The 27,387-nt window shown below is 40.6% G+C and overlaps 1 long non-coding RNA gene across 1 annotated transcript in view; it reads right to left on the bottom strand.

The window, feature by feature from the left end:
* The window catches only part of LOC122893454, a 36,620-nt gene extending 23,844 nt beyond the window's left edge, over positions 1 to 12,776 (bottom strand). The window contains exons 1-2 of the long non-coding RNA XR_006381634.1: positions 12,734 to 12,776; positions 6,567 to 6,642 (exon numbers count right to left, since the gene is read on the bottom strand). This is a non-coding gene — a long non-coding RNA (uncharacterized LOC122893454). The remainder of the gene's footprint in view (positions 1 to 6,566; positions 6,643 to 12,733) is intronic.
* Positions 12,777 to 27,387: the final 14,611 nt, after the last annotated feature.

Consider the following 27,387-nt stretch of genomic DNA (forward strand, 5'->3'; position numbering starts at 1 on the left):
TATTTCTTATCTTTTTATTTTAGTCATTCTAACAGTTGTAAGATGATGTCTCATCGTGGCTTTGATTTGAATTTCCCTGATTATTAGTGATACGGAGCATCTTATCACATACTTGTTGGCCATCTGTTTGTCTTCTCTGGAAAAATGTCCATTCAGGTCCTCTGCCTATTTTTTAATTGGAATGTTTGGGAGGTTTTTTGGTGTTGGGCTGTAGAAGTTCTTTATGTATTTTAGATATGAACTCCCTTATTGGATATATCATCTGCCAGTATCTTCTCCAATTCAGTAGGTTGCCTTTTTGTTTTGTTGATGATTTCACACCTTTCTTTAAAAGTACTTTGTAGCAGTGGGTCTTATTTATATTATATACGACTTTTGTAAAGTTCTACATGTTTGGTGTTTTTCCCCTCTTTACTTACACATCTTGAAAGAGGAGAAATTTTAACCATTTAACCAGGTCTAGTGATCTCCAAGCAGCAGGGGCAGTTTTCCCTTTGTTCCCACTCAGTGTTCCCAGCTCTGACAGTGTCTCCCTGTCAGCCCTTCCTCTGAATGTGGATGAACACAACCTCTCCACATGTTTATCTGAGAGACTCTGCAGAACCTCAAATCCTCTACCTAAACTGTATTAATTCCTGAAGAATACGACCCTGTGTAGGTCTCTTATTTGCACCCAGAGAAAGTGTGTTTGTGTGTGTGTGTGTGTTTGTGTGTGTGTGTGTTAAACCTATATTGAACAAGTATGTTTCATGATGTACTAAGAAGCCAGCAACCACACATTATCCCCTTTATTTAGGGTTTCCATTTTAGTTTCCATTTTTAGTCTCCCCTATTTAAAATAAACTTTTAAATTGAAATGTAATATACATAAAGTTTACAGATTTTAACAGCAGTCTGATGGATTTTTACATACTGGATATGCCCACATATGCACCAACTAGATGGAAAATTAAAGCATCATCAGCACCCAAGACACCTTCCTTGTGCCCTCTTCCAAACATTAATCCCACCCAAAGGTATTACTTATATCATCATGGATTAGTTTCCCCTATATCTGAAATTTACCTAAATGGAAATATGCAGTATGTGTTCTTTTATATCTAACTTCCTTTGCTCAAGATTATATTTCTGAGATTCTTCCATGTTGTAAGTAATCCACGTATGAACATACCACAATTTATTTACCGCCCCCCCATTGATACACATTGAGTTGTTTCCAGTTTGAAGTTATAAATATGTTTTGGGGGTACATATGCCACAAGTTTTATGTATACAGAGTTTTAGCAAATTCTGCCCCAGAGTTTTTGTAAGCAATGGATGGAAGTTTCAGTTACTCCAACTCCTTTCTAACTTTCAGCATTGTCAATTTATTTTTTTTAATTTTATCCATTCTTATAGGCCCATGGTGATATTTCACTGTTTCATTTGCTTATTGACCATTTGAATATCTTCTTTTATAAAGTGTTTATTCAAGGACTTTCTATTTTGAGCCATCTTTTCCTCATCGATGTGTAGATCCTTTTTATATATTTGAATATAGTAAATAGCCAGATAGTTGAATGTAAAATATCTTCTCCTACTCTGTGACTAACATTTTACTCTCTTATTGGAGATTTTTAAAATATTTTATATTGAAATAATTTCAGTCTTCAAAAGAATTGCAAAAATAGAGAGTTCCTGTGTATACCTCATTCAGCATCCCCTAATGTTAACAAGAACATTTAAATAGTTTGATTAGAGAAATCAGAGTCTTAACATTGATTTAATACTATTAACTTATCACAGATCTTTAGCAGAAGTTTACCGAGAGCCCCACTAGTGTTCGTGTTTTATTCAGGATTCATTGAAGACACCAATATTTGGCTATCATATCGTCTGGTCTCCCCTGGTCTGTGACAGTTCCTTAATCTGCCTTTGTCTTTCATGATTTGAAAGTTTTAGAGGGAATATCACCAGTTTTTTTTTTTTCTTTTAATTACCTTCAATTTTGGTCTGATGTTTTCTAATGATTAGATTGAAGATATGCATTTTTTTAAGGATTTTATTTATTTATTTGTTAGAGACAAAAAGAGAGTGCACATAAGCTGGAGAAGCAGCAGGCCCCCTGCTAGGCAGGGAGCCCCACGTGGGACTCAATCCCAGGGCCCTGGGATCATGACCTCAGCTGAAGGTAGACTTTTAACCAAATGAGCCACCCAGACATCCCAAGGATACGCATTTTTGGCAAGAATATCAAAGAAATGATGTTCTGTTTTCTCAGTGCATCACATCAGAAGATATATAAGGTTTGTTCATACCATTGGTGATATTAACTGATTATTTGTCTAAGGAGGTGCTTGCCAGATTACTCCTCTATAAAGTTACTATGTTCCTCTTTGTCATTAATAACAATGTTCTGGAGAGTACTTTCAAACCATGCAAATATCCATCTCTTCATTATACTTTCATCATTAATTTTAGCATCCATCGATGATTCTTAACAGCAATCATTATTATTAATTTCTATATCTGCCAACTTTGTGCATATACATGTATATTACAAATCATCAGTTCATACTGACACTCTGGTATCTCCGATATCCACAGTCTCTTTAGCTTTCTCAAGTAGGCATATGGCACAGTTCTCTTCACAACTGATCCTCTTAAAGCTCCCTCTCTAGGCACAGCGCTCTGCCATCCCCAGACTAGGGGAGGAACTTACACCATTCTGACACATCAGTTTGGGCAGATCTTCAGGGCTCCCTTGGCAAAATCTTGTCCGAAGAGTCCAGGAAACGTGGAATGCCTTATAAATCTATCTCTGAAGAAGCTTCCTCTCACACTCACTGTTGCTGCCCTTAAAATTGAGGCACCAAAAAGCCCAGACCGATGGTTTACACACAGCCTATAGATTTTCCCAAGGTCCTGACTGAAGACAAAGGAATAGCTTCAGTCACATTAGAAAGCAACCATGATCTGGGTCAGAAGGCGTCTCCCGTCTGTGACAGTTGTTTGAGATAGAACACAGCACGTGGACAGCTGCCTTTTTCCTACTACTTCCTTGCTGGTGATACACTGATCAACATTTTTGTTTGTTTGTTTTTCCAAAGAGAGCATTGCTCTGTTTATTTTATTCCATTTTATTTTACTTTGTTTTTTAGTTTTATTTAAATTGAATTAACACATAGTTTATTAATAGTTTCAGAAGTGATTTATCAGTCTATGGCCATACCACCCTGAACACGCCCGATCTCGTCTGATCTCGGAAGCTAAGCAGGGTCGGGCCTGGTTAGTACTTGGATGGGAGAAGTGATTTATCAGTTGCATAGAACACCAGTGCTCATCACATCATGTGCTCTCCTTAATGCCCACCACTCAGTGACCTCATCCCCCCACCAACCTCCCCCTCTCCAGCAAGCATCAGTTTGTGATCACACAATAGAGACAATTCCTCCAGATGTTGCCAAAATCAGAAAATCATTTTTAGGTTTCCACAACACTCTGCCTCAGCAATGGCACGTACTTTCATAAATATCTCAATGGGAAGGTTAGGTGGTAAATAAAATTTAACTAGTTGATCACTATCACACATTAGAAATCTCTATGTATTTTCCCAAACATATATAACTTTTTTTAAAAGGTTGTTTGACGTTGCTGTTTTTAAAGATTTTATCTATTTGACAGAGAAGGAGAGAGAGAGCACACACAAGCAGGGGGAGCTGCAGGGGGAGAGGGAGAAGGAGACTCCTTGCAGAGCAGGGACCCTGATGCAGGACCCAATCTGACGACCCTGGGATCATGACCTAGGTCGAAGACAGACACTTAACCAACTGAGCCACCCAGCTGCCCCTGTTGGAGGTTATTTTTAAGAAACATCTTCAAGATGGAGTAGTATAAAAAGAGATGGAAATAATATCAAAAACAGGCATAATTAACCAGATTTTATTCTCTCCTGGGTAAATTCATCAGACAAAATGTACAACTGGTGGATGCCTGTGTGGCTCAGTCAGTTGAGTGTCTGACTCTTGATTTCAGCTCAGGTCATGATCTTGGCGTCGTGGAATCAAGCCCCACATCGGCCTCTGCACTCAGTGTGGAGTTTGCTGAAGACTCTTTCTCTCCCACTTCCCCTGCCCCTCCCACCTCTCACCTCTCTCTCTAAATAAAATTTTAAAAATATATAACTGTTCCAATTTCTGTAAGTGGTTTCTTGCAACTTTTTTAATTAAAATAAGAGCCAGTTCACTCAATACTTTACCACAAATTAGAGGACAAGTCCCAGTGAGGAGGGGGAGTCGGCTGAACATCTGGGGGCTGTCAGGATTAATAGAATCTCTACAGTTTGCCAGCTTTTTGGTGATGATGGAAAAAGCCTTGTTCCACACAAACAACAAGATAGGATGGCAAACACAGTTACCAGTAACGATTACAAAGGCCAACAGTAATAAGAAAAACTGTTATTGATGATGAACTTTGGTCTTCCTCTCTTCCCGGTGGACCGAGTTGCTAAAGGATGAGCTCAAACTTCTGTCTCCTTAGCTTTTACCTTGATAGACTTTCCCTCCTCTCCTCTAAGCAGCCCCTCTCCCTCATTTTCATCATGAATATGGTGGGCAGAGGAAAAACATTATCTAAGTTGAATACACACAGAGTATATTCTCTTTCTGACTATATTCTTATGCACAAGAGCATGACTAAAAAGCGTGATGTTCTAAATAGAGATGCTAAGGCATTGACGAGCTGTTTACTTTCACATGTCATCAATTATCATAGCCAATAAATCAATTGTACTGATTGGCTCCCTACAGCACGGGGTAGGATGTATTTCTTCATACATTGGTACATTGCCAGTTATCATTACTCTTCAATTATCATTGCATGGCCACTTTCCAGTGCCCAGTGAATTGGCAATGCTTCAAAAGTGAACTGGAATCAAATTTTCCTGTATCTATTTTTTTTATTAATTCACTTAACTAACATAATTTCCATTTACTAACCTTTATTCAAAGAACCCCTGTAGGCTTTGTGGTAATTATATACAGTCCTGGCTTTCATAATAAAACAGAAATAAATATTATCTCAGCTAGTGTTTACAAAATGCTGTGCAAGAAACACGGTAAAATGACAGAGTGATACAGAAGTAGAAATACTTGTTTCTTAAACTTTTTAAGAAAAGTTTCTTAGAGTTCTTAGTATCCAAGCTTCTCTGTAAGAGTAGGTAGATTTTGAAAACATGATATTGGGAGATGAAAGGACACTCCTAGTAAACGGAATAGCATAGAAAAAAAAAATGAGAATATCCAAAGACTGGAAAATGGCTTAATTTGACTGAGGGATGGGGTACGTAAAGACGAAGATGTAATTTTGGAAATGTAGGCCTGAACCAAGTCAGGGAAATCTTTGAACGCCAGCTAATAGGTCTGGATTTTCTCTTGCAGTCTCTTCAGCAAATAAAATCAACTTTCAAACTTTATTTACTTAAAAAATTCTGACTGAAGATTTGCCAACTACTATATCTGAAATTAGTTCTTATTTTCAAGAAAAAAATTGTTCTCAAAAGCTACAGAGTTCATGTCTTACAATACCAACTGGGTGATTTTTTAAATAAACTGTAATCTTGTAGTTTCACCAAGTACATTATATGTTAGACAGCGACACCTAATGGTAGTATGTGACTTTACAGCCAATTCTAGGAATCTGGAAGAACACCAACAAAAGGCAAAGAATGAAGGGTCCTCCCAGCAGGAAGACTGCCCAGGACCGTTAAGTGACGAACTTAGCTAACAACAGTGAGAAGAGATGCAGGGTGATTGGGAAGGACTCAGAATTTCCTGAATTACTAAGTTCAGATACAGCCCCAGTATCCCTCAGCACCTGGGACTCTCCATGACCATGTTCCCTGAATCTGCCAGATGATGACATGCTTAGAGCATTTTTGACTAAGGATGGTAAGAAAGTGAAAAATTCTATTTGGCTCTTGCAGGTCCCTGGGTATCAATGCATGCATGCCAACAAGACAAACCCCAGCGTTCCTTGTTTAATACCACACACAACAGAAATGTATAAGAACTGTCTTATGTTCTTATTACTGGTGTCTTTCTGGGGGAAAGAAAGAAAGAAAGAGAGAGAGAGAGAGAGAAAGAAAGAAAGAAAGGAAAGAAGGAAGGAAGGAGGGAAGAAAGAGAAAGAAAGAAAGGAAGGAAGGAAGGAAGGAAGGAAGAAAGAAAGAGAGAGAGAAAGAGGCCAAGTGTCATAAAATGCTTCAGTCTCTTTGTCACCGTTCTATCACTTTCCAGTTCAAAGGTCACTGCAGCATCTGACTGCCGATGGTCACAGATGTGTGTTGGAAAGCCTTCTCTTCTGATTATGTTGTACAAAAAGTGTGGGGAATGATCTCGCTAGGTTAGACTCTCCCGAGTACATATCCATGACAAATCCAACCTATTAAAGAGGCAGAGTCTGTCACACTCCTACATGACTACGATAACGTTCAAAGCATACGTTCCCTTGCTCACCCTTTAATACTGGCAAACTCAGGAAGAAAATGTTCCCTTGTTTCAAAGAAGGGTAACTTAGTTGTCACTTACTCTTTGCCGGTATTTAATATGAAGATCTGCCATCACTCTGACTGCGACTCCAGGCTGTGATCCAATGTATCCTAGACTGGAGGAGAAAAAGTAAAAGTTAGTGCAAAACATCTAGGTTATTTTAGGTTTTCAGTTTGTCAACCTCACAGCCTTCCACTCACACTTTCAAGCACTACAAAAAAAGGAACACAAAAGAATCCTCTTTGCTTCTATGATTCTAATTGGGTACACTTCATTTCAGCTTTTAGCTCAAGTTTTATAATTTTAGCTCACACAGCTTTGAATTATTTTTCTAATTAAGATACAGCTTTCTGGATATAATTCATTTCTGTAAATGACATCAATTTAATGCCATGTATTAAATATCTGTTCCAGACCACCGCAGACTTAGATCCAAGGAAAAGGCTGACAACAGGCATACTTCGCTTCCAACATCAAATGTTTGTTTTTCCACTGCATTTGCATCTTAAGAAAATACTTTTTTTTTAAAGATTTTATTTATTTGAGAGAGTGAGAGTGAGTGGAAGGGAGAAGGAGAGAGACTCTGAAGCAGACTCCACACTGAGTACAGAGCCCAAGGTGGGGTTCGAGCTCCCCACTATGAGATCATGACCTGAGCTGAAACCAAGAATAGGGCACTCAACTGCCTGAGCCACCCAGGCAGTTTATTTATTTGAGAAAGGATGAGAGTGAGCAAAGGAGAGAGAGAGAGAGAGAGAGAGAGCATGAGCAGGGGGAAGTGCAGAGAGAGAGGGAGAAGCAGACTCCCCGCTTGATCTGGGGACTCCTGGATCATGACCTGAGTGGAAGGCACATGATTAATGGACTGAACCACCCAGGTGCCCCTCCTAAGAAATACTCTTATGCACCTTCCATTTACTCAAATTTCTTACTTGACTTATGATAGATTTGTATTATTTAGTGGCTAAAGAATACTTCCAAAATTTTCAATTCCTGTTGTTGTCTATACCACAATCTCTGAAGAACATACATAAGTGGGGGAAACATCAGAGGAAGAGAAGGTTTCATATACCAGGTCTGTCCTAAGGCATGTGGCCTGAGAATGGACTAGCAACACAAATGGAAATCATGTGTTGTGTCTGGAACACTCTGATAAGAGTAATCAGGGTAGATGAGCCCTGACTGCTTTGCCCTGCCCCCAGAGAGAGGGCGCTAGTGTGGGTAGAAAGACCTGATGTCTCCCACAGGGACCCTGCCTGCTAATGGCCCTGCAGGGACAGGCCCCTCGGTGGGCTGTAAAGAGACTGTCAGGCAAGATAAATTCTCCCGGGGAAGGAGCCTACCAGCTGCCCCACCACTGGGTTCTTTCCAGCTTGTTCAAAGTCAGCCTTCTCCACAAGACAAATCCTAGAGAGACCAATTTTCCATTTCTCTTTCCTGCTTCCCTCACCTCCAGCATAATAATGTTCCCAGTGAGAATCACAGAAAGATAGTGATGCCCTTTGTTCACAAGGCTGTTCATTTCCTTTAGCATGAACCCCAAGCCCAATCTGTATTCTACTCCAAAACCACAGCTTGATAATATCCTTCATAAACTTAGATAATAAGCAGCTACATGAAGTCCATACCACATGACTATCCTGCATCTTCAAGAACTTTGCAATCTTTTGGGGCCACTTTATATGGCATGTATTTCTTACAGAAAACCTATTGTATGTTTTTTAACTCATTCTGAACTTTTCTGTCTTTCAGTTAACGAATGTAGCTCATTCCCATCTTACATGACAGTAGATATACATACTTTGCCCCTTTCGTCTGATTTTAGGTTTCCTATTTATTGTTCTTTGTTATGGATCTATCTGTCCATAGTGGCTTTCCAGCCACACAGTGGAGAGAAGCACCATCCAAAAGAACATTCTGTGATGATGGAAATGTTCTAGATCTATGCTACCCAATTCAGTAGCCCCTGGCCCCAAATAGCTATTGAGCATTTGAAATTCCATTAGTGCAACTGAGAAATTAGAATTTTTATTTTATTTTATCTTGGCTAATTTAAATTTAAATGGTCACGGTGACTGGTGGCTCCCCCATGGGATGGTGCAGACTAGAAGCTTTTGTCAGGTCGGGAGCTACGCAGGAGAACCCACTTCAGAGGCAGATGCCTGGAGTACGGGCTGGTGTGGCTGAGTCCGGCCTGCTTTTTTGGCAGCTCTGGAGCAGAAAAAGGTCTCCAGATAGCAGAGAGGAAAAGAAGATTGCCATCCCGAGGAGGCTCAGAGTCATTTTCCAGGTGTCCTCGCTGCAGATTCATGTCATCAAAAGCACTGAAATGCCTCATATTCAGGACTCTGAAGGTTTCCACAGCACCAAAAAGCTCTCTCTGGCTTCAATACTGTAGGTCCTGGGGAGCCTTCTAAATTTCCTCCTTCAGTAGTTTTAATATTCCATAAAAGAATGGGAAGAGTAGCTCTCAAAGCTGTCCTATTCCAAGACTCACATCCAAGAAATCCTCTGAAAATGTTGTATCTTGGCAATGACTTTGCAAATGACTGCACCAAATGACTAGGAAGTACTAAAGGCTAGGCCATTTTAGCCTGGGTCCCAGAAGCCTGTTCACCCACAGTTGGCCGGAACTTTTCTGAAACTTAGCTTTTCTTACATTCCACGTAAGGTAATCTTTGCCACCTCTAACCGCAGAACCACAGGGGACCAAACTCTGCCCTCTGTGGCACCTCCCCGCCCACCCTCTTTTTTTGTTTTCACTTTTTGGAATATGCCCCATTTATTATGAACATTTTAGAACTACAAAGGGACTAAAGATCTTCTAGTCTAAGCCCCTAATCTTACAGGGGAAGAAAAAGAATCCCAGGAAGGACAAAGAGAAGGCACACACCCTGCCACTCTCCCTTCCCACACGTGTGGCAGAAACCACCATTCAGTTCGAGGAATTTTTTCTACCGAACCTGGAGGTGTCCTTAAACTCGAGCTCAACAGAAGGCTCCAGGCAGCCTCTTCGTATTTAATCACAAACATGATTGGCATCACACATTAAACCCATTTGTGGATGCAGTGTTAAATGATGTCAAAGTAATTTGTGGCAGAACAGAAATCGAGACCTGAACCCGTGTCGCCTGTCTCTCAGGCCACTGACCTTTCTGCCACATCACAGTGCTGTGCCGACGTCCAAATGTCATGCTTTACATTTTCCCAGCAAATATTCCATTTGGGTGTAAATTTCCCAAAAAAACATCTAATCACGTTTTTGGCTTTTAGCTTTTTTTCTTCTTGATTAATATGCCTGCAGGGCTTAGAGACCAAAGCAATATAAAGGCGCACCCCGAGAAGTCATGGTGTCACCCTGCTTCCATCCACCCCATCCCTCCACTTTTATTAGTTCCCTGTTTACCCTTCCAGGGTTTCTTTGTGCAAATACAAGCAAATTGAATATATATTTTCATTTTCTGCCCTGGTATATATATAGTATATACAATTTTAGCACCTTGTTGTGTTGTTTTGTTTGTTTGTTTGTTTTAACTTAATATATTCTGGAAATGGATCTCCCTCGTTTTTGAGCAGGTACATAATCATGTCACCTTTGACATTTAGGTCATTCGAACAAGATCCAATCTGCAGTACATGTCTTCTTAAGCCCCACTTTTGTTTCTGCTAGGATTTCTTGTCTTTCTTCGGGCAGTTCGCACCTGAGTCCTTTCTATTTAAGTGTAAAGATCATTCATGGTCCCCCTCAGGATGTAGGTGAAGTTTTTCTATTATCCATCACACAATATGGCCAACATTTTTTTTTCCAATTTATTTATTTTCAGAAAAACAGTATTCATTATTTTTTCACCACACCCAGTGCTCCATGCAAGCTGTGCCCTCTATAATACCCACCACCTGGTACCCCAAACTCCCACACCCCCGCCACTTCAAACCCCTCAGACTGTTTTTCAGAGTCCATAGTCTCTCATGGTTCATCTCCCCTTCCAATTTACCCAAAAGCACATACCCTCCCCAATGTCCATAACCTTCCCCCCTTCCCCCAACCCCCCTCCCCCCAGCAACCCACAGTTTGTTTCGTGAGATTAAGAGTCACTTATGGTTTGTCTCCCTCCCTATCCCATCTTGTTTCATGGATTCTTCTCCTACCCACTTAAGCCCCCATGTTGCCATTTTTTTTAATTAACTTATTAAAAACACCACCCCTGTTGAGAAACATTTTTTTTTTTTTTTAATCACAGAGACACCTATAAAGTATCATAAGGGCATTGGTCAAAGCTCAGGATTTTGGAGTTGCCAAGTATAAACATGGAGGCTTTGAAATAAATTTTGAGGACTGAGCCCTGGTTATTGGCTGACATGCTGTCCATCCCACTATTAGAAAGCCAGGGACCCCTCTGGCTCTCAGGGCCTTGGCAGAGACCCTTTGAATCTGTGACCACCCTAGAACTGACCCACTTAGACTGGGCTCTGATTAAATGGACCCCAGCGGGCTGGCCCACACTCCTGTGTCAGTTGCCCTAAGTGAGCAGGCCTGATGTATCAGAGGAAAGGGTGCAGTCTGGTCTGGGCCACATACGTGCGCTTGATCTTTATTACCTTCTGTAAAGGTACGAATCACCAGGGTGCTTTCCAATTCCTTTCAACTGCCTGATGATAAGGAATGATCCTCCTGTCTAAGGAAGCCAACATCCCTATGGGAAAACAAATACTGAGGAATTTATATAAAGGAAATATTGGAGGATACAAAGCCTCCTTCCCTTCACAGTACTTCCTTGGATGGCAAATTTCATTGGAAATTTTAGAAAACCAATTTCGGCACAGTGTGGATGGAGACAATATTCTGCAAGACGTTGAAGCTTGCATTTTTGAGGCCAGAAAGGTGGAGACACCATGTGGAGACTATTTTTGCCTTTTTCCTACCACTGGTCCCTGGAGAGTCCTGTGAGGGGACCACACTGGCAATGTTGCCATGTTTGCAGCCTGCAGGGCCCAGGGCAGGGCAGGGCCTGGTTAAGTCCACCTAAATGCTAGACAAGAAAATTAGCCCTAACAGCACTAATTAGTAATTTATTTCTTCCTCATACAGCTGAGCACCTAATGACCCAAATCTCGGCAGGGAATAGGGTAGTAGTAGTTCCTTGCCGGACAATCCATCTTGACTTTAGAAGTTGCTATTGTTTTTACATGACTCTCAAGTATTATCATTAGGTGTGAGCAAAACCAATTTTCTTAATCATCCCCAATCTCCCCAACCTCCTCCACTAGAATAATATCATCAACTAGCTGTACAAAGCGGGCATCTGAGATTTAGTTGAATTAGTAACACCTCAAAGACCATTTAAGGCTGCAGCAATCAGCCTCCAATTTCATCTAATTAGAGAGCAAGATGATTTCCCTAAATCCTCCCTAATATTTTGAGTTGACAAACAATGAAGCCATCCCGATAAGGAGAATAAATGAGTTTCATAAAGCCGCCGCTTTTTTGCTCCCTCAGTAACCTGACCTATATGTCGCACGTGCGTATTTAAGTAGCAAAAACAGAACAGATGAGCATCTGTCACAACAGTCCTTAGCCAAGAAATCTCCAAAGAAACTCCCCTGAATCATCAGAAACACTTCAACCCTGGGGCCGCCGTCCACCAGGAACCTTGCTACTGCTTTTGAGCTTAAGTTCTTAACCACTCAGGGACAGCGACGAATCTCGCTTGGTCCCTTACCATGAGACTACTGAAGTATTTACCAAAGCTAATTTCTGCCAATAAATTACGGCTCATTCCCCAGAGATGTTGTTTCTTGAAGATGCTAAGCAGCATTTAAAAAGAGCGGTCAATAAAATGTTACGGGGAAGTGGCGACCTGACGAAACCTGCTCTCACTTGGTAAATGACAACTTTTTCCATCTGAGACAACATTTGTAGATATGTCTACTTTGAGCACACATAAGGATATTAAAATAAACACAAAATTGTGGACACAATGTTGGTGAGTGTGCTCTATGGAACAAGACGGGAAACACATGCGGGTGGAGAATGGAGACAAGAGCAGAGAGGGACGTGAGCGGAAGGACGGCGGAAATGAAGAGAAAGGTTAAGGGGGAGAGAAAGGGCTGAGGTCGGCCTGACGAATGGCACGTGACCACTTACTGCTCCGCGGGGGAACCTGCTAGGTCAGGGCTTGGGCTGACTGAGTGTCCTGGGAACGTACCTGGCTTTGTCCCAAAGCTCTTCCTGCGGTGACCCTGGCAGGGTCCTTCTCCACCTCAGCTTACCTGGCAACATTCTAGAAAGAAAAGAGAAAACCTGTATTAGAGAAGCAGTATGGAAAGGGGTGTCCAGTAGGATATCGGGAAATGCTGGGTTTCCTCTCCTTTAACAGGACGTCAGGCAGTGTCCCCTTCACATGTGTCCTCAGCAAAATAAAACATGCCACGCAGTCCTGCCACTTGCATCAAAAAGAATACCATGGGCAGGATTTGCAAAATGCTTTCTGGAAGCTTAAAAGTGTCTCATAATTTATTTTCAAGTGAGTAACTCACTTGGAAGTGTACAAATTTCTATTTCCTAGGAAGCTAGGAAAACAACTAACCCCCTTGATTTTCTGAGGACCAGCAGTAAAGCTTATGAAGGCAGAGGTCAGCAAAGCAAAGAGGGCCTGTCTGTTGTTTTCTGCCCCCACCACCCCCAGGGCCAAGAACATCCCAGCAGGAGTCTGCAGACATGTTTGCTTTCAACCAACAAAGGCGATGGTGCTTAAATGGAGGGGCCACATCTGAGCTCCACTGTGTGGCACTCTCTTGGCTTCCACTCTTATTCCCTGCCCTCTAAGCCACACATCAATCAGTCCTCTGATGACTTACTGAACCCCATTTGTCAAATTTCACAGATACTTGAGAAGTGACAAGATGGGGGGCCGGGGGGTCATGCCTTCCTCCTGTTGACGGGAGGCTGGTGGGCTACCCCTGCCTTGGGTGAAGCAATCCCTCACTTGGGGAAACAGAGGATTCATTTAAGAGCTAACCTTGATAAAACACCTTCCCTAGATGCCAACAGTGTTCTCAACACTGCATGTGAATCAGCTCTTTTTAGCACAACTATTCTAAGTGGTTAGCCCTTTTACAGATAAGGAAACAGACTCCTAGAGAGGACAAGTGGCTGAAGGCCTCCCTACAGGTGAGTGGCGGGTGCCTGAGTGTGGACTGTGGCTCGAGCCACAGTCTGCCTGACTTCTCTCTCTCTCTCCTTTCCGAAGCTTGCTGATGTTTCTTTAAGCTCAAAGCCCCAAATACTTGGTTAAAAAATGGTTTAATATATTTTATCATTGTCATCTTCTACTAAATTTGTACTTTTTCCCAAATGTTATCATGTCTTTCCAGTATTTTACTTTTTTTTTTTTTTACTTAAAAAAAAAGGTTCATGCAGGATGCTATAGGATCTCCCTCTTTCCTACCACAACCTATACACATAGACAACCCCAGAGACAGCCAGGACTAAAGGTTTGGGGAGGTGGTGTGCATGATTCTATGTATTTATCGTATTATATCTGTGTACCATCTGTATTTATTTATTTAAATACACACACACAAACCCCCACGCATACACACCTTTTTAAGGTAAAAGGATTACACCCAAGATACAGTTATGCAACTTGTTATTTTCAGTAAACAAGAGGTCTTGAAGTACTTCTATCTCCTCTGTGTGTAGATATGTTATTCTTCCAAGAGAAGCAAATAGTCAAATGTCACCTTATCGGTGGGCACTCCCCACTATCCTATATAAAACAACACCCACTCACCTCAGTCATTCTCATTCCTTATTTGGCTTTGTTTTCTTCTTAGCTTTTGTTAAGCCAAGATGTATATTGCTTTGTTTATTTTCTACCTCCCTCCACTGCGAGAACAGGATGCTGTGTTTTCACAGTTCTATCCCCAACCCATAGAGTAGCACTGCACCTAGGAAGCACTCAAGACATATTTTTTGAATGAATGGTATGAGATGACCCTTCAAAAAGACTTTATCAGATTACATAACCACAATAGTGTATGCATGTCCACTGATCCGCCTAATGTTGCATATTATACAACTTTTTAATTTTTGTTAATCCGAGTTTATTTTAATCCACATTCCCAAGAACTTCTTGAATAAACTACCTGTTCAAATCCTTTTTCCTTTAGCAATCAGATTTGATGTCTTCTTATTTACATGGAAGAGCTCTTTATACACTTGGGCATCGATCTTTTATATCTTATATGCTGAAAGCATTTAGTCCTATTCTGTCCCTATGTGTCCCTGGTTAGGCACAAAAGCTTTTGGCTGGCTCCCCAGGGAGCCCCACTTCTAGGTGGAGACCAAAATTCTAAGGACTTGACACCACCACAAATTGGCTTGTTCTGGATTAACTGGACCTTCCAGAATCATTCAGTCGGTATCCACCATTCACTGAGTCCTACCCTGAATAAGGAAGGTTCCCCAATTTTGCCTCCTCTAAAGCCTCGCACAGTTGAATTAGTTGCTGTCCATCTCTCATCAAGTCAAGATGAAATATTTAAGGAATATGGCTGGAGAACCTGCTGCCCATCCAGGCCTTTATCTATTCTATCCAGCCTAATTATCTGAGAGTTGAATTCTTGGCCTCTGCTCTCCTGGAGTCAAACTAGCTGACCTCCACTTATCCAGCTTGCTGATTAACAGATGTTCCCCTGTTCCCTCTGAAAATGCACCAAGGAAAGCTCACAACCAGCTGAATGCTAGCAGCTAGCAAATCCAGGCATTTCCATCTCCCTGGTTATTTGCTTGCTGGGGCTCAGTTGTGTTTTCTATCAAAGCTATTTATACTAGTTACTTTCATCATTATAATTTAAAATTTGATTAAATATGATATAAAGTGATCAAAATGGGGGTGAAAAGAAATCAGTTGTTTCTGTGAAAATTTAGTTGATTGCTTCGGATACGCTCAGTAAACTAGGTGCTAATAATTGCTGTCATGCTAGTTTATACAAGACAACTGTAAAGAATAGGGAAATTTCCAAAAATGCCAAGTTTGGAATTCAGACTGCATTGTAAAGAAAAATCCCTGACTTTACATCAAAAATAGCTAAATGATGGCACCATTAGTTAGAATAAAATGAATATCGTATGCATCTCTTTCTGATTCCCTGCTTTAATACCTTTCTCTAGTAGCTGACCCAAAGTGCATACTGCAGCCTCAGTGAAGCCTATTAACAATGCAGGACGGCAAGCCCGCCCAGCACCGCTGATTCAGGATCTGCATTTTAATTAGTCCTTCCGTCACTGAAAAGCCCCACCCTGCAGAGTGTTTTTCCTCTGCTTTTATAAGGACGTTAAAATAAATCCGTGGAGGTGAAGCATTTTCTACGCACGGCTCAGCCCATGTCAAAAATTTATTTTAAATTTGATGCTAAGAAAAGCTTTTAGAGCTGGTAGTTTCTTCCCTGCAGACAGTAATAACTATAAAATCAAGCTTGCTTTCCTTTTCGCTTTGACCACAAGGAAGCTCATCCACAGAGCTTTTACTCTGCTAGATCACCTTTTCTCGTGTCCTTTTTTAATTTATACTTCTCCTTGCATGGTAGTTTTTCATTGTGTTTTATTGTTTCATTGTATATGTTCCTTGAAATTTATTTGCTTTATGCTTTCCCTAATATCATTTTTGGAGAAAAGGGGAAGATAGAGAGATAGACACTCCTAAGTCTAGCCCTGAGGAACTGAATTTAACCTGATCCTTACCTACCTTCCTGAACTCAGCAACTGCTCCCCACGCCCCGCACCCTGGACACAAACAGCATATCCTAACCCAACTATTCACCCCTTTCCATTACCCAGACATTGGCCTTTTTTCTTGAACTCTCTGATCTTCCACAGCTCAGCCCAGAATTTACACCTCTCTTTTTAATGGTTTTCCCTGGTCATCAGCAGAGATTTTTCCCCCTCTAAGCTCTAAGGAGCACTCTGTTAGTATCCCCCAATAGAAATTCACACTTAACCAAATATTGCATACATGGCTTACAAGAATACATTAAAGAGAGGGGACACACATCCTTTGGGTACTCTGAAGAGCCTACTGTGTGGTAAATGCTACCTTAATGAATGAATAAATTCTATGTGTAATATAATAAATAAAGTACATATGACAAGAATTTCATTTGGTTTAAATTTTTTTAAAAAATTGACAGAAGTGGAGCACCTGAGTGGCTCAGTGGGTTAAAGCCTCAGCCTTCGGCTCAGGTCATGATCCCAGAGTTCTAGGATCAAGCTCCATATCAGGCTCTTGGCTCAGCAGGGAGCCTACTTCCCTCTCTATCTCTGCCTGTTTCTTTGCCTACTTGTGATCTCTGTCTGTCAAATAAATAAATTAAATCTTAAAAAAGAAATTAACAGAAGTAGCCATTCTGAAAGGTAAAATAACCCATTATTTTTACATTTTCTGATTTATTCATCATCTGAAAAGTTTACTGAATATTTGTGAGATAACAAGTACGAATGATGTGAATTTTAAGTCAAGCCAAGTAGGTATTGAGATGGCCAGTAGAGTGAGTCAGATGTCCAAGTGACAGAAGAGATTTGGATGAGTGCTAGAAGGGATTTCCATTTTTCTCCAACCACACTGCTCACCTGGGGCTTCTGGAACCATTTCTAAAGACTTGAGAGCACTTAGCCAAGAGTTTTAGGGCCAAAAGTTCCCCACAGACTGCCTTACAAGGATCTGCCAGGGAATAAGGTAACGTTAATTCTATGCTGCAAGGCAGAGCAACGCAGCAGCAGACAGACAGCCTGGCACCCAGCCATCCAAGAAAATGGGACATCTGTGTGTGAGCCAAAACATCCCACTGACCTTGAACTGAAGGGATGAGCCTCTGGCAACGACCATTAAAAGGCTCAGGCTCCCTAAGCAGAAAATGAATGGCCCAGACAAGTGCAGGAGAGTGGCCCATGCCACGTTCTCCAGTCTGGGACACAGCAGTAATTAATAAAGTCAACTTACTTAGGGGACACATGGAATAATAAAGTTGATCAATTCTCTCTTCTATTGAGATCAGTGTAGTACTATCTGAGAGAAATGTAATTCAGGCTACAAAAGTAATTTTAAAATTTCCAGTAGTTGTATTAAAAAGTGAAAAAGAAACAGGTGACACTAATTTTAATAATATGCTGAAAATAATAATAATAAGCTATATTTAACCTAATATCCCTAAACTATTAGCATTTCAATATCTAATATGTAATATATTATGAGTAAGATATTATATCCATTTTACATAACAAGTGTTTGGAATCCACATCTTAGTTTGGACTGACCACATTTCAAGCACTCAATAGGCACCTATGGCCAGTGGTTACGATACTGGACAGTGCAACCTTTAGGTCCCAAAAATACAAAAGTGGTGAATTAAGCACCTCTAAACAATGGGAAAGGTCCCGGATTGTAGACCAAAGCTTCTGGCTTTTATTTCTACTCCTTGGCTTATCACTGAGCTCTAGGCTCTGGAAAGGCCTTCTAACCTTGCTGAACCTCTCCTTATCAGGAAAATGTTGATGAATAATCCCTACCTTTCAAGTTTGCTGGGATGAATGTATACAGAGTACCAAGTGTGCCATAGTCCCCCGGAGGACACTCAATAGCGACAATGTACTAATAACCTACCGAGAAGGACTGTAATGCTAACTGCAGTGAGAGGGAGAAACCCCTCTAAAGCAAGGTAGAGCCTCATATTTTTCCTGGTTTAAAAATCACAAGAAGAAGAGGAGTGTTTCATCCTAATTTTCCTTAATTTTAAATTATATTATTCCAATAGATGGTATTCCTTTGATGAAAATACACAGATTGGAGGAATCCATGTGTTGTTAACATTATCATCTTCAAATCAAAGAGCCAAGACATTTGAATGTGCCGCAGAACAATATTTTGGAGAAGTTGAAAAATAAATACTTTTCACCAAGAAATATTTTACCTCATACTATTACTCACACAAAATGATTTCATGATCAAGAAATTTAAAAGACAGTGTCTAGGGTGCCTGAGTGGCTCAATTGGTTGTCTCCCTTTGGCTCAGATCATGATTTCAGGGTCCTGGGACTGAGCTCCGCATCAGGCTCCTTGTTCAGTGGGGAGCCTGCTTCTCTCTCTGTCTCTTTCTCTAACAAATAAGTAAATAAAATCTTTTAAAAAATAAAAATAAGTAAACAACAGTGTCTATTGTCAAGTGGTTAAATAAAATACCTGAAAATGTTCAGTCTTCTTGAGACCCACGACACTGCTAAACTTAACATCTCGTGTGCTTCATTGTCCTTTTGTCTTTGGTCCATCATGGGTGTAATTGGGGGCTTGGGAATTCAATGCACATTTTTACTTATTCAAAAGTAGTATTAGAAAATGTCTCAGAAGAAGGGGAAATGAGTTAGACATTCAGGAATTAGGAGTTATTCTAGAAGTGAAGAGTTTTTTTTTTAATGTCAATTTTAATAAAATAAAATAAAAAACCAGATTGTCAAGAGACAAATTCAATTTCCTGTCCTTAAGCAAAAGTAGAAAAGAACCAATTTGGTAGGTAGAAGTGGAGCTTGGACAATATAGGAATTCACTGTCCTCCAGAAAACTCTAAGGTCAAAATAATTACTAGAGAGCCTGGGGAAGAATATATGTTATGAAATGAAGACACAGGGTGCAGAAGGGCAATTTCTCAAATCACTGCCAGGGGAAAAAAGGAATAGTTTTCAAAGGACAAGCAGAGCCGGAAGGTAAGAATATGAAACTAGAGGGGAGATACCAGGATGTTTTCCTGGAAGGGAAGAATAATTAGAAAATGGCAGCAGTTTCTCTCTTCAGAACAGAAACATAACCCCCGGAATGCATCTAGAAGAAGGAGGGTCAAAGACACTGCAGTCTTGAAGAGGTCAAATGTGAACTGTGGCCGACTGCTTCCACCTAAGTAAATGAAAAAGAGGGGCTGATGGACACTGAAGGCAGAGAGAACAGAACAACATCCTGTGTGGTAAAGCAAAGAGCAATCTTGCTTATGAAGCTATTTGAGACAGGATTCTTATAGGCTGACATCGTTCACTAGTAATTGTTAGATACCCGTTGCATTCCTGTCTCCAGCTCTCCACCCTTCGCCTTGCTTTTTTCTTTCCTGTTGCCACTGACAACAATTCAAGCACCAGCTCTTGCTTCCTAAGAATGAGGAAATTCTACAGACCCAACATATCAAATGGTTAGATTAGAAGGTACTGCTGGTGGAGGGGAAAAAAGACACCTTGGGAAAAATTCCTTCCATTTAGCAAAATTCAAAATAGTATTTCTATAAGATTATTATTTGATTACTTGCCACCTGTTTTGTCCTTTTTTTCTTTAGGAAGTTTTGAACAACACAAATTTTCCAGAGGACTTGTAAAGTTGTTAGCGAGGTTTGGAACTAGTTTCACCACATGACTTCTTGAGGTCAAAAGCAGTGAAGTGTGTCTCTTACAAAGGAACTCATCTCTCCTCATGCTGTTTGGCACAGACCACCATTTCATGCCTCTGCAGCCCCACAGGATGAAGCCAAAATAAACTCCCCATGCAATCTCACTCTGCCAGTGTTTATAATCTACACTCACTACAATGTTATGCGTTTCAAAATTGCCCAGGGTCTTTTTGGCAAGTTATTAGCTATGAGGACATCTGGAATCAGTAGAAGAAGACACCACCTAAATCAGTGGCTTTTAAACCTTTTTTTTTTTTTTTTGCCTTGACCCATGGTACAAAATTATTTTTATATCTTGACCTTGCACACACATTTGTAAACTAGACAAAAATATTCACAAACTGAATCAAGAGACTCATGAAACAATACTTTCTTACCCTGATACACCCCAAAATTTCAATCCCAGCTCTATTTTGTTAAAAAATAAATAAAATGAAATTGTTGCTGCACACTATGTTGAACATTGCCCTTCAATGGGTCATACGCTTGTTTGAAAAACACTAGCCCAGAAGCTGTGACTGCACTTCCCAAGATGCAAGGCCTTTCACAATCTCATCCCATTTCCCTGTTTTATATGAGTTCCCACTTCTCCTAACAAAGCTTTAAAAATAATACGACAGTTTCCTTTTATTGGGCACCTACATTGTGGCAGTTTCTGATTAGAGACTATACATATAGTATCTCTAATACTCATTACCCTATGATGAGAGCATGATTTCCTCTCAAATAACAAATGAAGAAACTGAGGCATAGGGAATTTGATCAAGTGAGTGACTGAGCTAGAACTTGAACTAAACTGGATATAATCCCAGAAGCCCTTCTCTTTTCACAGGAACACAGTGGCCTGTGTGTCTCCCTACAGTCCCTCCGATCATTTTTCCTGGAACCCACCATGTTCATGCTGTTCCTTTACCTGGAAAGCCCTTCCAGCTTCTGCCTCTGGCATTTCACATCTTTCTACTCACATTTCTGGACCTACCTCAAAATCTGCTTTTTCTAAGAAATCACCCAGATGACATTGGCCCATGTTTTACTACCTTCTAATTCAGGTAGATAGTAAATCTCAGAGGTTAGAACTCAAGCACAGGAACCAGATGGCCGGTTTTGAATGCTAATTCAGTTGCATAGAGCCTGGTGATGGTATTAGCCATCTGTGTCTCCATTTTGTCCTCTGCAAATGGGGGAATTACTGCTGCTACCCTTTAGGGGTTTTGTCAAGATAAAGGAGTTAACAGTTAACAGACACAGAGTGATTTTTATAGAAGCTGGTGGACAGTAGGTTTTTAATAAATATTATCATTACTCAGTTGCACCACAATGAGACTTCCTATCCCTTATTTATGTATTCAACATGTATGTGTCTTACTTCTCTGACTAAAATGTAAGCTCTTCCTGGGCAGGACTGGACCACATTTCTATGTACAGTTATATCCCAGAGTTTCATAATCTCCGGCATGCCATAAGCACTTAACAAGTCAGAATTGAGCATTTCAAAACTGACCAATGCCAGATGAAGAAATTTTTTTTAGCCAAGGAGCAGCCAGTGAGGACATGATAGCCTTCATATTTCTGAAGGTAAATCTTGATGACCTTTGGTGATATTTTTTTAAGAAACTCACCAGGACGGTTTTGAAGGTCCCCACGTAGAACAGCTCTTGGGGAGATCTGTGGTGCAGATGCACTGTACCCCATTCAATGACTAAGCAGACATAGATTTCATAGATTATGTCCTGAGACTGAGAGATGCAAAAATTTACATCTTTTTATTTTTCCCAAGCTGATGTTATTTTAGCTCTTGAACTTTTATTTGCATTTCATTAAGTTGACTTTGTCTCTTTAGAGTAAAAACTGTCATTCTAACTGTGATTCCTACCCCCTCACTTCACTTTCTCTCCTTCGTGACCAGGGTAGTCTAAGTTCCTAAGTCCAACTGGGGCAAGGACGGACTGAGACATAGGACAATATATTCTGGATGCTTTTGCCACCTCCAGGCCTTAATGAGCCTGCAAACATGGCACCAAAAGGTCAATGTGTCATATGGGCCTTTGCAGAAAATAGGACATTTTAAATTCTCTCAATACAACCACTTTCTTTGCCCATGGTTTTCTTTTTTAACCTCACCCAATGTGATCCATTCTGCAAACACCTGCCCTTCATAACAGGCACTTTGCTGTAAGGAAATGACAGTTACAGCAAAGGCACAGACCTCCAGCCTGGCTGACTTTAGCTACTAGTCATAATGGAAACACTTTTTTTTTTCCCCCTCACAGAAGTGCAAAACAGCAAACACAGAAAGAGTCACAAAGAGAAAGCCCACAGGAGAAAGCATTAGGAACATCAAAAGAAAATCACATATCTTACTGTATTTATTATTTTTTCCAAGAAGTAACAGTGTGAGATCCCTTAGATATCTGTCTGTAGGGAAAACATTTCTGTTCCACTAACAAAGCCTTTATTGATTTTGATGGAACCAAAACACTGCCCCACCCCCCTTCAAGAATCTCACTTGTTAAATGCTGGTCCTCAGAATGTGGTTCTGCACTCTTGCTCCCATATTTGTTGGCCTGGTTCAAGGAAGATTGGTTCAAGGAAATATGGATAGAAATGACAGCTCCCTGGGAAGCAGCATATTTTTTTTTCTAGAAAGCTACTTGAATAAGTTTCAGCTGAAGGATAAATCATCTTCAAACTCTACCTGCTCTATTGATGGCACACGGAAAGTTCTAAAAAGAGCCTGGACATTCACTGGTTGCTCAGAATTCTTGGAGTTATAAACTTGTCTGACTGACTGTCTGATTTCACTCCAGAATCTTTCAGTGTGTTATATTGCATGTGCTTCTATTGGTGCAAATAAAAATATATAAATCAGGGTACAGTCAGCCAGGTCTGAGGATTTTATAGCATCCTTCAAAATGCTGGTAGCAGACTAAGATTGTAAAATCATATTCTTGGCTTCAACCCAAAGCAGTAGGTACTAAGGTGATCAGGATAGCGCTAAATATGAATTTGGAGAAATTTCTTTTTTTTTTTTTTTGAGAAATTTCTTTTAGGAACCACAGACCCACTTTAGTTTGTGTTCTGAGACTGGTTCTCCCAGTCTTCTAGGGACATCTTTGAAGACCAGATCTGCTACCACAGCCACAAGTTCAAGTGGCCAATCAGTTTGGCTTATTGCAAACCCACTTTAGGGGTCCAGTGGGGCTTATGACAAAGACAGATGTTAAGTACTACATGTTCGTATTACTTACAAAAAAATAGTTATGTTTGTTAAGAAATCATAAATAACATATTTCACTAAATAATTATTTGGTGATAATAAGACAGAAACAAAGAAAACAAAACAGAGTAAAATCTTTCTGATGTACCAACTTTATTCTGATGTCTCTTTCTCACAATCTCCATGTAATTATTTTAAAAGTAAATCCTATTTCCAATAATAAATTAATGTCATCTTTCCTCTACCCTGCTGAAAGTTCTAAAATGAGATCGACCTACAAGTCAGTTTGCTAGTCAGTTTTTAAGGTTTCTAAATAATCTTCCTGTTCCTTCTAGATATAAGTACCTCCTCCTGCAGTAAATCTTTTTCAGCAAAATCATACTTTTGAGATTCTTCTTTTCAAAGCAGAGCTCTCCTTTTGAACTTCCCTTTCCGGGAATTCTACCCAGGGATGAACCAGTGTCTACTCTAAGCCTATTGAAAACTATCCTTAACTTTTACATACCAGAGGCTTATTTTCACGAAATAAGCATCACTGGATATAGAGTTAGAATGCATTATGAGGAAAGAACTTCAGAAGGTCTGCACTGGACCTATTCACTCAAACTTTGGAGCAGGGGGCTGGCTGGGGGGAAAGAAAGGACCTAATTCAGGGAGTTGATGAAATCTGAGTAGCCAGAGGCTATAGTCCTGTGCTCAAGGAAAGTGAGGAAGAAGGAGAACTCAGTGTCCTTTTCCATCTCACTGGGTGTGGTGGAATATTGTCTATCCTAGAACCCTGACCTAAGCTGTTTAGCTCCCTCTGAGAGGTCACAACGGATGAGAAGAAAGAGAGAAGGAGAGTGATGAGACATTCCAAAGACTCAGAGACTACACTTAAGTCAAAGACTAGGTACTCCCCAAAATGGCGCCATGGCCCAGAGATTCTGGGTCAGGTTCAACCTGCGTGAACAACAGCATGTTGGTATGAATGACAAGATGATGTCATGTTACTCCCTGGTGTTCCAGTCTGCAGTGGCTCCCTTTGTTCTCATGATGAATCACCAAAATGTTCCAAGTCCTATTAAACCTGCAGATTTGGCCTTGTCATAGCTCACAGGCTCCCTCTCAGGCGACCTCCCTCTCCATCTTTGTGCTGAAGCCACAGTCAGTTTTCTGATATTCCCACTCAGCTCCTGCTCCTCTCAGAACCTCCTCTGTCTAAAATGCCTATTTCCCCCCAGCCCCACCAACTCCAATATCATTTGTATCATTTTTTCCTGGAAGCCAACCTGATCTTTCATTACCCTACACCTTCTCTTTAGGCACTTGATATATTTGCCATTAAATTATAATTTGTCTAACGGCTGTCTTCTGCATTAGACTAGAAAACAGATGAATGCAGGAAGTAGATCTGCCCTGAATTCCCAGCATCTAAGACAATGCCTGAGTCCCAGAGGGCACTCGGTAAACCTTTGCTGAGAGAACACCTGAGAATGAATGAAGTTGTGTAGAAGGACATGAGAACACTTAAGTTAGTAACATGGTGCATTTCTAGCATTCTGTAAAACCCCCACATTAATGTTTCCTAAATACCCGCTGTAGAGAGATGTTATAAATTATAAACAAAATAGATCTCTTAACTTATAGAATAATTTTAGTCTATCTTCGAAGCCAGAATGTAAAACTTCCATTAACAATCATGGAAGACAAAAAGAAAAAATATGTAGAAAGATTCAAATAACTGTCCCACAATTCATGTGCTATGCCTTTACACCATTTAATTCAGTGGATTAGTGGATTAAGTCAATTTTAGTTTAGTGGATTTTTAAAATTTAGAATTTCATGTGTGCTATTCCCTGCTTTGTTAGTATAGGCAGTACTCATCGCTGAAATGGAACAGAAAAAACTGTCTGGGCCAGAATTCATCATGACCAAGGGACAGGACTGGAACAGGTGTCAGAGTGATCAAAGATAATTACCAAAGTAGATACAACTGATCGATCCTGATTCTTTTCCCTACATGTAGTTGAGTTTCATCAAGAGCAGCACTTCTCAAACTTTCATGTGCATTAGAAAGGGAATCTGGCTAAACAGCAGATTCTGATTCAGTCAATGAGAAGTGAGGCCCAAGATTCTGTATTTCTAACAAGCTCCCAGGTAATGTCTATCCGGTTAGCTCAAGGATTGGGTTTAAGCAGCAAGCAAAGGGCTAGAACGGACAGGACCGGTCACAGGGAGGCACAGGTCAGATGGCACCATCAGACTCTGACGCAAGCGTGAAGTGAGGATTCTCCTCACTGAAAGGTAGTGTCAGAAAGTGCCAAATACAACGTATTTTAGAGGCTAGCTAGGCCACTTGGAACGGTGAAGAGCAAAGACCATCTGTTACCAGCAGAGGGAAGCAGAGGGCAGGGTAAGTGGCACAGGACTCCCCAACAAGCCAAACACCCCTGAGGGCAATTCTACTAATGCTCAGAGACTTAGGTGAGAGGGCACCCAAAGACTCCACAGTATGGAGAGAGGTTCACATGGATCAGAATAAATGCACAGGACAGAGCACTTTGTAGCAATGGAAGCAACACCCATCACTGAGTCAGGAGACCCAGGATTCAATTCCGACAGAAGCTGAAACCCTTTGGGACAGTCACTCACCATCAGCTGGATTCCTTCGTCAGTAAAACAGGAAGGAGTGTGAAGCATGGTCCCTAATGGGCGTTTGCATCCTTCACATTCTGTGATGAGTGCTTCTTATTCAGACTTTGAGGAAACTGGAAGGGTCCCAATCCTATAGGCAAAGGATGGAAGTCTGAGGGAGGACAAAGCCTGTGAAGAAATGGCTGGTCACCGGGAGGCAAGTCCCAAAGGGCACATGGACGGCCAGTGATTGGCTTGGCCTAAAGTTGGGGCTCTGCTGAGTCTGTGGGGGTTTTATTGTCAGTTTTAGATTTTTTGTTGTTGTTGTTGTTTTCTTTTTTTTAATCAAAGATTATGTGTAAATTGGTTTTAAAAAGCCAAAGAAGAGGCATCTGGGTGGCTGAGTCCGTGAAGCCTCCAACTCTTGGTTTCTGCTCAGGTCATGATCTCAGCATGGTGAGATCGAACCCCACATGCGCTCTGTGCTCAGTGCAATTGGCTTGAGATTCTCTCCCTCTCCCTCTGGTCCTCCCTCTGCTCACACTCGCTCACTTGTGCTCATGCTCTCTCTCTCTCTCTCTCTCTCTCAAATAAGTAAATAAAATCTTTTTTTTAAAAAGCCAAATAGGACAAAAAGGCTTATAACCAATAGTCTCTCGTCCACATTATCCTCCTCATCCTTTTCCCCAGAAGCAATGTCTTTTAATTATTTTACTCTTTCTTCTCCATATTTCCAAATAATAGGTACAATATAATCCTGTTATTGACCCAGTAGCTTTTGACTTTTTCCTATGGTGGATTAGGATATTAATTCAATCATACCATCTCTTCCCTTCCATTATTCTCCAAATATAGTATATCTTACTTTTTTAGATTATATCCATGTTCACTGTTTCCATTATTATGACTATATATTATTTAAGTAACCTACTGTGTCAAGTAAAATACTGTGATTATACTTAATATTTTGTAAACTATCTGTTTTTTCTGGAATAATTGTCTTTTTTCTTTTTTTTTTTTTATTTGCTTCATTTCCTGTGACCAGCTGACTAAATTTCCCACACTATCCAACAGCTCTGTAAAATGCCTCTTTCAAAGACAGTTTTCCACATTGGGGAACTGTCAGATTATTCTCAGGTTCACCTTTTTTGTGTTGGATCCTGTTTTGTGAATTCCATCCTTCCTCTTGGGTTTTTTTCCTGTTTTAGTGGAGCATATCCTCTGGTAACATCCACCAACCTTTGTTTCTATGCCGGAGTGCCTCTCTGCGCATTGTGGTTGCCTAAGGCACATTCTCCAGCGGCTTTCTCAGGAAGAACTCACAAGGCCAAGGCCTCTTAAACTATGGTCATGACAGCAGGTCTCAGCTCTTCTATTTGAAGATAAGTTTAGCTGGAATAAAAACTCCTTAGCTTACATTTTCTTTCCTTGGATATCTTTATTATTTTCTTCCATTGTTTACTGGCATCGGACATTGTTCTTGAACAGTCTGATGGAAACCAATTTCCTTTCCCTAACACAGGAATTATCTTCTAGCCCAGACACCCA

The sequence above is a fragment of the Neovison vison genome, chromosome 13 (assembly GCF_020171115.1).
Source record: "Neovison vison isolate M4711 chromosome 13, ASM_NN_V1, whole genome shotgun sequence".
Lineage (NCBI taxonomy): Eukaryota > Metazoa > Chordata > Mammalia > Carnivora > Mustelidae > Neogale > Neogale vison.